The sequence below is a fragment of the Mugil cephalus genome, chromosome 21 (genome assembly GCF_022458985.1).
Source record: "Mugil cephalus isolate CIBA_MC_2020 chromosome 21, CIBA_Mcephalus_1.1, whole genome shotgun sequence".
NCBI classification, from domain to species: Eukaryota; Metazoa; Chordata; class Actinopteri; order Mugiliformes; family Mugilidae; genus Mugil; species Mugil cephalus.
Genome location: NC_061790.1, coordinates 7,384,897 through 7,396,934, shown reverse-complemented (window position 1 = coordinate 7,396,934; position 12,038 = coordinate 7,384,897).

Here is a 12,038-nt window from a genome sequence, read left to right as displayed (position 1 = left end):
AGAAAAGAAAAGAAAGAAAAAAAGATCTGGGAATTTTCAATTGCTCAGAAACATAATATTTACCAAACCCAGAGATGACATAACATTGAGGCTGCAGCGACAAGGACTCGGTTGTTTTGCTCTCAGCTCGCTTTCCTTTTAATAGGGCTTAGATGGAGCTTTTGTTATGGACTGCTCTGAGCTCATTGTGAAAGTTTTTTTTATGAACTGAGCCTTCAATCATTGTGCTGGCACATGCATGGGTCAAACTTAAGATAGCTTGCAAGAGCGAAGTGTGATATCATAGCGTAAAACCATTCATCTCTGCAAATGATTAGTGGTTAGACTCCTGTTATCTCTTCAAGGGCTCAGTTTAAGGACTGGGCCGCATTAAGCAGAGCACATTAACGTCCGACATATGAAATATGAACCTTTGTGTTTCATTTCCTATTGCGATTGAAACGGGAGGAACCGAGGCACGATATGGTGACACAGAAATATTTGTGTCATGAAACACTGTGGAAGTCTTTAAACTCGGCGACTCCTGCCACGAATCACTCAACCTAATTTTTTTTTTAAAAAAACAAAACAAAACCAACAACAACAAAAAAAAAAGAACACAAGTCTCAAAAGACGTTTTGTTTTACAAGTTGGGCACACACCACGAAATAAGGATGCTTTTTAGGGCCAGCTTATTTCCAGGCTGGGAGAAAGTGCTGCTCTGTATCCCCATTCTGTCAACAGCTAAACTCATTTTATGACATGGATGTCTAAAATTACCCCATTTGATGGAAACGAGGCTGGAAAAGAGGGGCGGATTTTGGATGTCATTAACTAGAGGAGAGAAGGGTATTTTCTTACACTTAAGCATTTACTGTGATTGCTACCGACCGCCCTCTGCGTGTGAGGTCCAACGTGCGTTTAACGTCTCCCGTGAGACATTACCACTAAGGACATACCGATACGTGTGTACGTGAACAAGGGCAGGTGTGTAAATAAAAATGCAAAATTGCAGGGGCAAATCCTCCCTAATCCAGCAGCTTTTTAGCTAATATTCTCTTTAAGTGGCTCGTAAACGGTGAAGCTTGGATTCAGTATTGTGGAAAATTGTCCCCATGGCTACCTCTATCACCATGCCATCCACATCCCTGATAGGAAGGGAACAGGGCCTGAGTACATATTTTAAGTCACAGTCATTTTTGGACACTGTTCAGTGTCTGTTTCAGTGAGAAAACTATTTTCCTCACTTCCTGGACCTTTATTTTAAAAAATCAGTTTGTATTCTGAGATCAGATGATGAGACAGTTAATGTCTTGACATGAAGAAGGGAACAAGGGGATCGGAACTGAAATTAGCTAGTGCACCTGTCTGGGAATCCATCAGCTATCTTCTTGTGGGTTTTCCAGTGTACAAAGTAGCCAAAACTCTTGTAGTATATGGAGCAACTTTGACCATTTCATGTTTCTTTGCATCTTTGAAGTAGGTGCAGAAAAACAACTCGCTTCTGAGGTTTCCAATGTATCCAGTGAACGTCCATATGACAAATGACAGACATCTGAGTCAAGACCTCCTGTTCTCCTGTGTGCAACCTAAACCCCCTCAAAAGTGACCGGTTACTACGGCTATTTGGACTACAAACCACAGACTGTATATAAATATGGACAATGTGTCCTCACTTCCTTGCACTGGTCAAACTGACGCCAGTTTCCCGGCGATATAGACGGTTCTATCTTGCAAGCTTGGAGCCAGAGTCCACGCATTACTTTCTGTGGTACCGCCCAACAGACTCAGCAGAAAAAAAATGACACATGCATACTTGAAAAGAAAATGTATCTGATGTGTACTGCGTGTTTTAATTTGGTCCAAGTCCCATCCACTAACATGGAGAAGGTGCCCTATCCCGCAGCCAGTCACCAGGGGGAGCTCCACTTGCTTTGGCTTCACTTTTGAGGAGCTGTGTCCATCTTCATATACGATCTATGCTGCAAATAAACAAAAAACATAAACTAGAAAGGTCACGGTAACTTGTGTATCTTACTGACCGGATTTGCATATTTGTATGCAGATAATCAGTTCCAATGATAGCTAATACCCCAAAGATTTGAGAAAGTGAACACTGCATTTCATGCATGATTGACAGCTTGACAGTAAAGACGGATACAATTCTTACCCAAACCCTCAAGTGTAAAAATCCTTCTTGGTTTATAGACTACATTTCCTGGTGAAACCAAGTTCTGTGGATGTTTGTGTAGAAAATTTTTATTACCCACTTTTTTTTTGGGTGTGTTCACCACTGCAATGATTTAGATGATCTAGCACAACTAGACACGCATTGTAATAAACTAGAATTAGTCTCTGGGCAGAATGATCTCAGAGTTAACTGACTGCAACAAGAGCATCAGGAGCTCTGCTGTTGTTCAAACGAGAGTTTATATAAAAAGAAGGTGTCGTAGAAATGTTTTCTGCGTATTTCTGGACAAAAGCTGACAGATTAGACACCTTTCCTCACGTTTCAGATGTCATGCTATGATTTAGAGACAGACGGAGCCTGTAACTTTGTACTTAACAGCAACAAATCAATTCTGTGATGACACTTAAGGCTAAAAAGCAATAATAAGATTAAGAGAGAATGAGCAGACATCTATAAATCAGGGTGTTATTGCGGCCGCATCCAAACTCACAGGATATAAAACTGGCAAGTACCAAAAAGTCAAATGATAAAACATGAATTCAGGATGCAACTAACATCCCAATATATCAGATACTGAGCTCATCTGACACTGTTTTCCAGGCCTTAGGCGTTTGAGGCTCATTAAATCACCTTAACTGCTCTCGTCAAATGCCAAGTTGCTCAAATTTTCTATTACTTCATTATTATCCTCCACCTTCGCAGCAGACACAAACACGTCATTGGAAAAGCCCGTGCCAGCTGAAGCCGTGGCCAGGAGCGCCTTTACTTGATAATCAAAACACAAAGTTGGCAGGGGTGCTTCACCTTTGACAAGTTTATCGTCTTGGAAGCCGCGTTAGCTTTCCAACATAGTGGCCCAAAGATATAATTGCGCCATAATCAGTAAGGGTAGTGTAATATTTAAACAGCTCATACATTATTTTATCACGTAAAGACAATGAAAAAGTTGCACGATGACTGGTTGCAAAATGCTCCAGAGGCTAATCCGGATATTATCTGTAGATGAATTTGTTACTCAGTGTCGGCCTTCACACATTCACAAAAGGGGGATGTTGCGTGTTAAAGGAACAGCTGAGCATATCTGGGAAGTATCTGCTTTTGCTTTCTCGCCAGGAGCGAAATGAGAAGATTGATACCAATCTGCTAATCAGCTGACTGAAGTCATAAATATGAATAAATTATTAGATTTCTCCAAGGTATCAAAATCAGATGTCAGCGTGATGCCTCGTGTTAAAGTGCACAAAATGCGCCTGAGGTTTATGGTGCATAGAGCAAGATAATTATTCGGTTTGGTTCTCCTGCTTCAAATAAAGAAGACGTAATCAGCAGGTGGTCTCCCTTTGTTCTCGGCATGTCTTCTTTGTTCAACAAAGTCTCTGAAAGTGCCAAGTCTTCCAGTGTCAGGCAGTGATCAGACTGAAAATGTAACCCATCCAAAAAGAAAGTTTAAAAAAAAAAAAGAGAAACTACTGAGGCTGTGTTGGTACCAGTGACAGGATAATATACAGGGTGTTCTGTTTGAAGCCTTATCACATGCCAAGACACTGCATAGCAGTCTATACGCCTTTGAAGCCAGGTTTTGGTGGTCTGGAAAGTTATCCAGGTTGTAAAAGTTTATTTTTTTCTCACATCTGAAGATGGTAAGGCACAAATGCACTGATCAGGCATAACATTAAGACCACCTTCCTGATGTTGTGTAGATCTCTTTCGTGCCTCTAAAATAGCTGAGACTCATCAGAGTGGGGGCCTTTGGGTCCTGTGGGTTGAGGGACGGGGCCTCTGTGGATCATCCCTCAGATCAGATGCTAAATCGGTTTGGGATCTAGTGAATTTGGAGGCCAGGTCAACAGCTTGTGCTGTTTTTCATGTTTTTGTTTGAGTTTTTCCTCAGCTACTTTTGTGTGTGTGTGTGTGTGTGTGTGTCTGTGCTGCCATCAAGGAGTGTCATTGCTATGGGGTGTGTGTGTGTGTGTGGGGGGGCTAGTCTGGTCTAAGTGGGTGGTACGTGTCTGAGTAACATCCACACAAATATCAAGTCCAAACACGTCCCAGCAGAACACTGAATTGTCACAAGATGTTCCATGTTATTTATTTCTATTGTCGGTGGTCATAATAACTGTCTTAGAGGTTCCCCCAACAATCTAAACTTTGTGCGCACTTCTTTAATTGGCCTCCAGGTCTGCAGAGGAGACACAAATATTGGAGAGCTCTCTCTTTTCATTCTTTGCACAATTGCATGCGTCACTCTGAGTGGAGTGCAACAAAATAAATGCGTTTCAACAAAGGCTGTCTGAAAGCGTGTGCCTATATCCCTGTGCGACTGCTCGCTTTTCAGCCTTTTTCCAAGCCTGACACTTCATATGCATTTCAGCACAGTCGGGCCGAGCTCCCATGAATTATGCCCCGACCTTAAAATAGAACGTTCCTCTGTGAGGTTAACACAGTACCAACCACCAATTGGCCAAATTAAAGTTAAACCGGTGCTAAAACGTGTATCACATGCGGTAATTTGATGGCATGTCACATCAAATATCGTGCACGCGGTGAGACGGCATGAAGTCACCGGCACATGTTCAACTGTAAACACACTGTAAAATGAGGCATGGCTAACATAACATAAAGCAGACAGGCCTCACCAGGGAAGTGCAGCCTAGGAACCGTTTGACTTTATTATGTGTGCGCCTCTCTCTGAGCTCATTTATAGAAGACGAGAAACTCTGAGTAGTTGACTTATTTCCCTTTGCCATGCGCGACGTGAAGGTGGAATATGTGCGTTATCCTGTTGGAATTCATCCCCATACGCCTGAGGGTTATTGAACGGTGCTCCTCAGCTGCTCGGATCTGTCAGAGTCTATCAGCCCTGGCTAGTCGTTGCGAATAATTATTAGCATTTGTTTCAACCTGATATGGTGCCACACAGGTAGAAGATGGTGTGGGGTAAGCCAATAAGCATACTCGAGCGTCTCAGTCATGGCACATTGTGTTGTCCTGCATATCAAGCACACAAAAAAACAAAAACAAATGAGCGGATGCTGTTTGACGCAGGCTCGCCGACATTTGGCTCGCCGTATTTTAACATTTTATTCTTCTACTTCCACAAGACTTGTTTTTGTTTCCATTTGCCTTTTATACCCACTTTTATGTTGTCTGACTTTCGGAGGTTGTAAACGTTCCACTCTTCTGCCAGGGGCTGAGGAAACAGACGGGCAAGGGAGCACAACAACAACAACAACACAGACAAACAACCAGAATTCGGAGGAAGCGGTTCTGAGCGAAGGCGTAATCAGTCGGGTCATTGTGCTCTCGATAAACTTTTACTTCGAGAACCAGATTTATCTCCCCACACTGGGGACACAGTGACGGATGTGGAACAAACACGAGCTGCTCGGAGTGTGCAGGTGTACGCCATCCATGTCACACACAAACACCCTCCACCTGATCTGAAGGGACGCTTGACGAGCCGTCTAACGCCGAATAAATCTAAAGCCTCGCTCTCCACCTCTGCTGGCGAGCGCAGCCACTAAATAACAGCACATCTTGAAAAGTCATCTCGCAGCAGAGAGCGGTCGTACACGGGGAACATTTTGAACGCCGTTTCCCTGCAGAAGCTTCCAGGGCAGTATTTTAACTTTACGTCTTATTAATCACCCTGCATTAAAAAACACATCCTCAGTGGCAGAGGCAGGAGATGTTGTTGTGAAAGAGCTCTTCTCGTTCTTCTGATTGGCCACAGCTCTGGATGGAAAAGTCACATCACCACGGTTGCTGCCGGGGCGCTGGCCGACCGAGGCGAGGCGACGGCCAATGAGCAGAAGCCCGCGGGAGAGACGGAACAACATTAAGATGGTGATGGATGCTGTGAGCACAGCTTTACAGTGGCTGGATTGCTACCGCATGTATGTGCAAGTGCATGCATTACAACAGGTGGAGGCAGCCTTGATGTGAATGCTAATCTGAGCTTATTTGTTAGTTTTAAGATACACTAACCTTTTATAGTAACGGTAGATTAAAAAAAAGAAGAAGAATATGTGTCTGGACCCCTTAGAGAAGAACCCAGAAAAGAATTAGCATATTTTATGCCTTGTTTATAAAGGCTCAACAGAGCATTTTAGCATCTTTAACTCTTAGGGATCTTAGCCTGGTTTAGCTGTTTTTGAATACCTTTGCCTTTAAATACTATTTTTCCTTGGAGTGAGACTTTTTTGGAGTGAGATAGACCCTGCGCCCACATTTAGGTTTAATTGCAGCTTATTCTACTTCATTTAAACCCGTTGTCCTCCTCCGTGGACACTTTAGTCTGCCATCTAGTGGTAGCAAAGGGTCAATACACTAATCAGTAAAAACGTGATAGCTTGCATTTCACTGTATTCATTCTATAGATGATCACAGGAAAAAAGTGGACGAGGAACAAACCCCCATCATATACTTTAGTTAAAACTTATTTATTTATGCTTATTAACATTTCTAGTTTGATATGACGTGCAAATTTAACACATAAGCAATGAGTTACAACCTTGCAAGTAATTAGCAAGTACTCGTTTGAGGAGCTGGGACTTAATTGTTTGAGATTCTGGTTTTGCTCAGCCATGTACAAATAGTTTTATACTTTGTCACATATTGATGACTTTATTATAATACAAATAATGAAATAATTTGTGGAAGACGTGGTTACGGTGCTCTCATTTCACCTGGCAACGACAAATACTATTTCCTGATTGGCTGATTGGTCGCTGGTATTTTCAGATTTTCTGAAGCCATATGAAAACATATCATATCTCCAGTTTTACATTGTCTATCAATGTCAAACAAACATGGGAGAGTGAAGTTGTTACAGCACTTCACATGATCCGATCACAACAGACCAGCAAAGTTTAAAAAGTCTACAACTCGGGCATCAACCTGCAGCTGTTTCTAGAAAAAAAAAAAAAAATGGCTCAAATTCCCAACGCATGCTACTGTCAAAGCGCCAAAATGGCGGACAACCATACCATCCCATACAAGCTGGTGACCGTAGTGGAAATTTTACAGCCCAAAGCTAACACGAGATGAAATCACAGTCACACTGACATTAAAGAGGTGGCAGGAGACGTGACACTAAATAAATGCTAATCTCCACAGCTACTACTAGCGCTTGCGTAAAAGGCACTTATTTGTTAACACTTTCGCCCCTACTTTATAGGGTGATAATATGGCAGCGCTGCGTTCACATGCTCACTCGTGCCACAGCCACTGAGCGGCCCAGAAAAGCCAACCAGTAAAATCAGCAGATACATGGTGGATATGCCACTTAACGCATTTGCGTGTTGTCATTTCTTATTCCGGTAACTGCAGTGAATATAATGTGTGTGGTGCACATTTGATTAACAGGAACTCTCTCTTTAATTTGCGAAATGTTTACACAAAGCCCCACTGAAAATTATCTGTCACTGTGAAAGAAATTACTTGTGTGTGCGTATCACGCGCTTGACTTTTCGTGTCTGCGCGAGAACGCATCTCAGCCCCTGCAGCTTCAAGCACACGCGATGAGACACGCATTGTCCCGTGTGTCGTGTTCACGTGTGGCTGCGCTAACTCAATCACCGGGAATATGTGTTTGCGTGCGTGTGTGTTGACTGTGACCCCCGCCGAGCGCTGGGGCCCTGCGCCTGCTGAAAACACTGCGGCAGATGTGTGAGGATGAGGTCACTCCCATGGTGCCTTCAAGACTTCGCACTGATGCTGAATCATTTCACATGGACGGACAGCAGCGGCAGAGCGAGGCGGGGAGAGGGAATGGGGGAGAGGCGCGACAGAATGAATTGGTTATTAGTGTAATTTGGGCTGGATTAATGGAAGAAAGTGCTAGATATTGGGTTGCGAGGAACGAGAAATTTTGCTTCTGTTTTATCTCAAATACTGGCGACGTTCACGGTTCGAGAAGCGAAGGGAGAAGAGGCTTAATTCAGAATCATTAACGAAAATGTGACAGGTTTTGAAAAGACACAGGCCCAGACGCAAAAGTAAAATTGTCAAACGGACAAGAATCACGAAGGAGGTCCAGCGAGAAAGAGTGTGAAATTAGCTAATACAGGAGGAAGAATGCTTTGAGGGCTCCGGCTTTTTTACTTGACTACTGGTGCGACTGCCAGTATTGCATCTGTTTCTGAACAAAGCGGGTGACTATGGAAAATCCCCTGGCAATCTCCATCACACACACATGCACAAAAAACATGGACATTAAACGGCGTCCATTGCTTCACCAGAGTTGCCCCTTTGTGTCACGTCACTTGATTTGACTTGATTTCATCCAGACCCGATCTTCTGCCAGGCCTCTCCTTTACACATACTGCTGTCTCTGTTTCTCTGCATTCGAGGGTTTTGAATTTGACGGACAATCAAATTCTGGTTCTTCTTAGTCGCCATATCAAACTGAAGTCAGACTTGAGACGGTCCATCTCAGGAGAATCAAAGCGGAGAAAGGAAATGAGCTAAAACAACTCCAAAAGTCTTCAATTATACTGAAATCTCATGTCGATACTCTTTTAAATTATATCTTCTATTATTTTCAAACCATTTGGACAGGCAATGAAAACTCCACCACCACTGTGACATTCCAAGCAGCTTTGACCTTTTTTTTTCTTCTTCTCCTTTTTTTTCAAAATACCTTCTGTTGTGAACCAGTCACTCTTTCCATGCCGGCCTCTGCTCCTAGTTTTCCATGTGTTTAGACAGACAATGAAATATAACAGAGCAGAATGATGAATGGGTTCTGATAGATTCTTGCAAAAATACAGACAACCGTCTCTTCTGTCCAGCATGATCTCATTACGAGCGACATATGAAGTCGGCCGAGACCACTTTCACAGATTAAAATAGCTTGCCGGGATTATTGGATCCTGCTGTACACCAGGGTTTCAGATAGCAAGAGGATGCTTACATGCTTTCTGTGATGATCCCGTTCTCGATGGTTGTCAAAGGAAACTGTGGTTGCGGTGAAACTTTCACCAGTTGCCACTCAACGGGGCTGAGGCTTTGCCGTACAATGCACTGTGATCTCGCACACATTTAATTTGCACATCAAAGGAAACAGTCTCCGATTGCTACTGGAATGAATGGTGAAATGAAGATGGTTGAGGAACAACAGTAATTTGAATAGGGGATTATAATGCAAGCTGAAAGCTGATTGTATGTGTGAAGGATGATGATGGAAAATGATCTTTAACTTATGTGGTCACATATGTGGCTAATTGCTGCATTTCCATCAACCAAAAATAAAAGTGCAAAATAATAATAATAATTAAAGCAGAGTTGGAAAAAAAATGCTGGAATGGCAAAAAGAAGGTGCGACGCAAACAGGTCCAGGGCTTCAAATCCTTAGATGTCTCTCAAGTTTCTGCTCCAATTAAAATGACATTTTCCGGTGTTGACTCTCAGCCCGGGCCCTTTCTACGCAACCTCTTTTCACATAACAGGTTTTCTTTGGCTATGGATTTGGATCCATTTCAAAACAGATGTCAATTAGTCAAAGAAATTAAAAGGTTAGCTGTGGAGTCACTCTTGGAGAAAGGGGGAGTAGCACAGATCTGCTCCTTCGTGTGAAAAGGAGGCAGTGGGTCGGGCATCAGATAAGGAAGATACCAGGCACGGCCAGCTGGACGGAGACCCGATGGCAAGCGCAGAATTCTCCGGAGACATTATATATATCAACTGGCCCGGGAGTGCCTTGGGATCCCTCATGAGGAACTAGAATGCGTTGCCAGGGAGATGAACATCTGGAATACCTTGTTAAGTCGGTTTCCACTAGGACCTCTCTTCAAAGAGAACACTGATGTTCCCATCAACCTTCTCCTTTCATTATGCCTTTGCATTTCCTATGTTAAGTAAATGAGTTATTAGCTTGCCTGCATGGCTTCTAGACTCTAGCACTAGCCTAGCAGTGCTGTTCTCATGACTTTATACCGTAAAAACAAGCTAACCTGTTGCATTTGAAGGCAGCATCTGCCTGAAGTCCTCAAACTTGTTTTTCTACCCGTTTTCTTTATTACCAAGTGGAGTATTTTTGCCTGTTTCACGACTTCTGCCTTGCTCTTTTAGCTTTTTTTGTCCGTCTGCCTGTAACCATCTGGTTTCTGCATTCTCCTGCAGCCCACCTTAAACACCGTTGGGCCTACCCCATCCTCTTCCTCCCTGCTGTCCCGATGCAAATGATGACTGGAACTTGACCTCTGACTTTGCGGGAAGTTTCAAACCTGAACAGACCGCTCACGCATTCCCACAGCAGCAGTCATGAAAAGTCATCCACTGAACAACCCACAAGAACTGATGAAGCCTTAACTCACTTTATGTTCTTACTTCTCCTGCATGGATATCCGTCAGAGGGCCCGTCTTCTTGCCAAAAGGAGCTTCTCCTTTATTCTACCTCCCAGGACAAAAACATGTCTGCTGCTGCTAACACGGCCAGCTTTCCACAGAGTATTGGTAAATGTTAAGAGGGAAAAAATGCAGCCTCAGTTCAATGGCCTGGCTTATATGAAACTGCTGATAGAATTTATGTCCTGATCCACCTCATGTGCACGCAGAAATACACAAGTTTCGTAAGGAAGCCACTGGCTAGGGCTGTTTGATCAGAACCATTCAGGCACTTTTTTTTTGTTTGGCCGCTATATTTTTTAATGCGCCGTGTTCACAGGTCTACTGGACGGGAGCCAACTACAAGACGCAAGGAAACATACGGTTGGAGGCCTTAGAGCAAAGTGTGAAAACAAAAATTTAAGATAGAAACAAATCGCAAATAAAGTCAATTTTTTAAATTAAATATACTCTTTGGTGTTTTCTGAACAGATAGATTAGTCTGTATTTCTCAACTTTTCCCGTCTTATATGCAAACGTAAGCAATCACTTAACATTGCTGAGAACATGTGCATGCTCTGTCATGTTGTAAAAATACTTTATATTTACTATGAACATAAAAAATAACAGCCTGGGTTAAATCAGAATACAAAACAGAACTGAGAGTGTTTTTAGAGCATTGACAGTGAAGGCATAGACCAGCACAGCAAGGATTCCAGGTTCACTTTCATTGGTAGCTCCAGTGACCTCATTCACTCACTATAAATAAAATATCTTGCATCTCTAACCCATACGTTATTAAATTTTTCACTTAATTCTTTGAAAGCCCTTCTTCCTCATCCTTTTTCTCTTTGCCGACCTGGTACCAGAGATTCTATCAGATAATTCCACATATGAATTTTAAGTAACTAGCCAAAACCACATAAGGACCGTACTTAACGGAGTCACCTAGAAACAGATGCAACAGGGGAACACACACTGCGGAAAGCCAGAGATAATGCATAACAACTGATTTAAGCTTTTTCAGCTATTTCCGTCATCGCAGCGCCAGCGAGTCAGAGGGTTAGATACGGTTTTAGTTTGTATTGGGAGCACGGCCTTGGTTACGTCGAGTATAGCGAGGAGGTGGGGCCCAAAGGCAGACACCAGGGGAGGCAGGAGCAGGAAACAAAAAAAGAACTGGAGCAAAGAGAAGCTGCAGGGTAGAGCTAGGAAACCAAAACAACAACAACCAAAAAGAAAATTGAGACAGAAACACGGGAAATCGGCAGAACAGAAACAAAGACTCGAAGGAGGACAAAGAGAAAAACAGGGTTGATGAAACACAAGTGAATCTAATGAGGGAGGAACACACAAGGAGAAACCAATCAGCCAATCAGATGGGGACAAATACAGGAAGTAAAGCTAGAATTTCAGCACATAAACAGGAAAACACGAAGAAAACCAAACAAGATTCCAGCTCGGGTAATGAAAACACCTTATCATGACAACCTCTGAAGGCTTGACTTGGGTAAAACATGTCGGGAAGCCTTCCACCAGC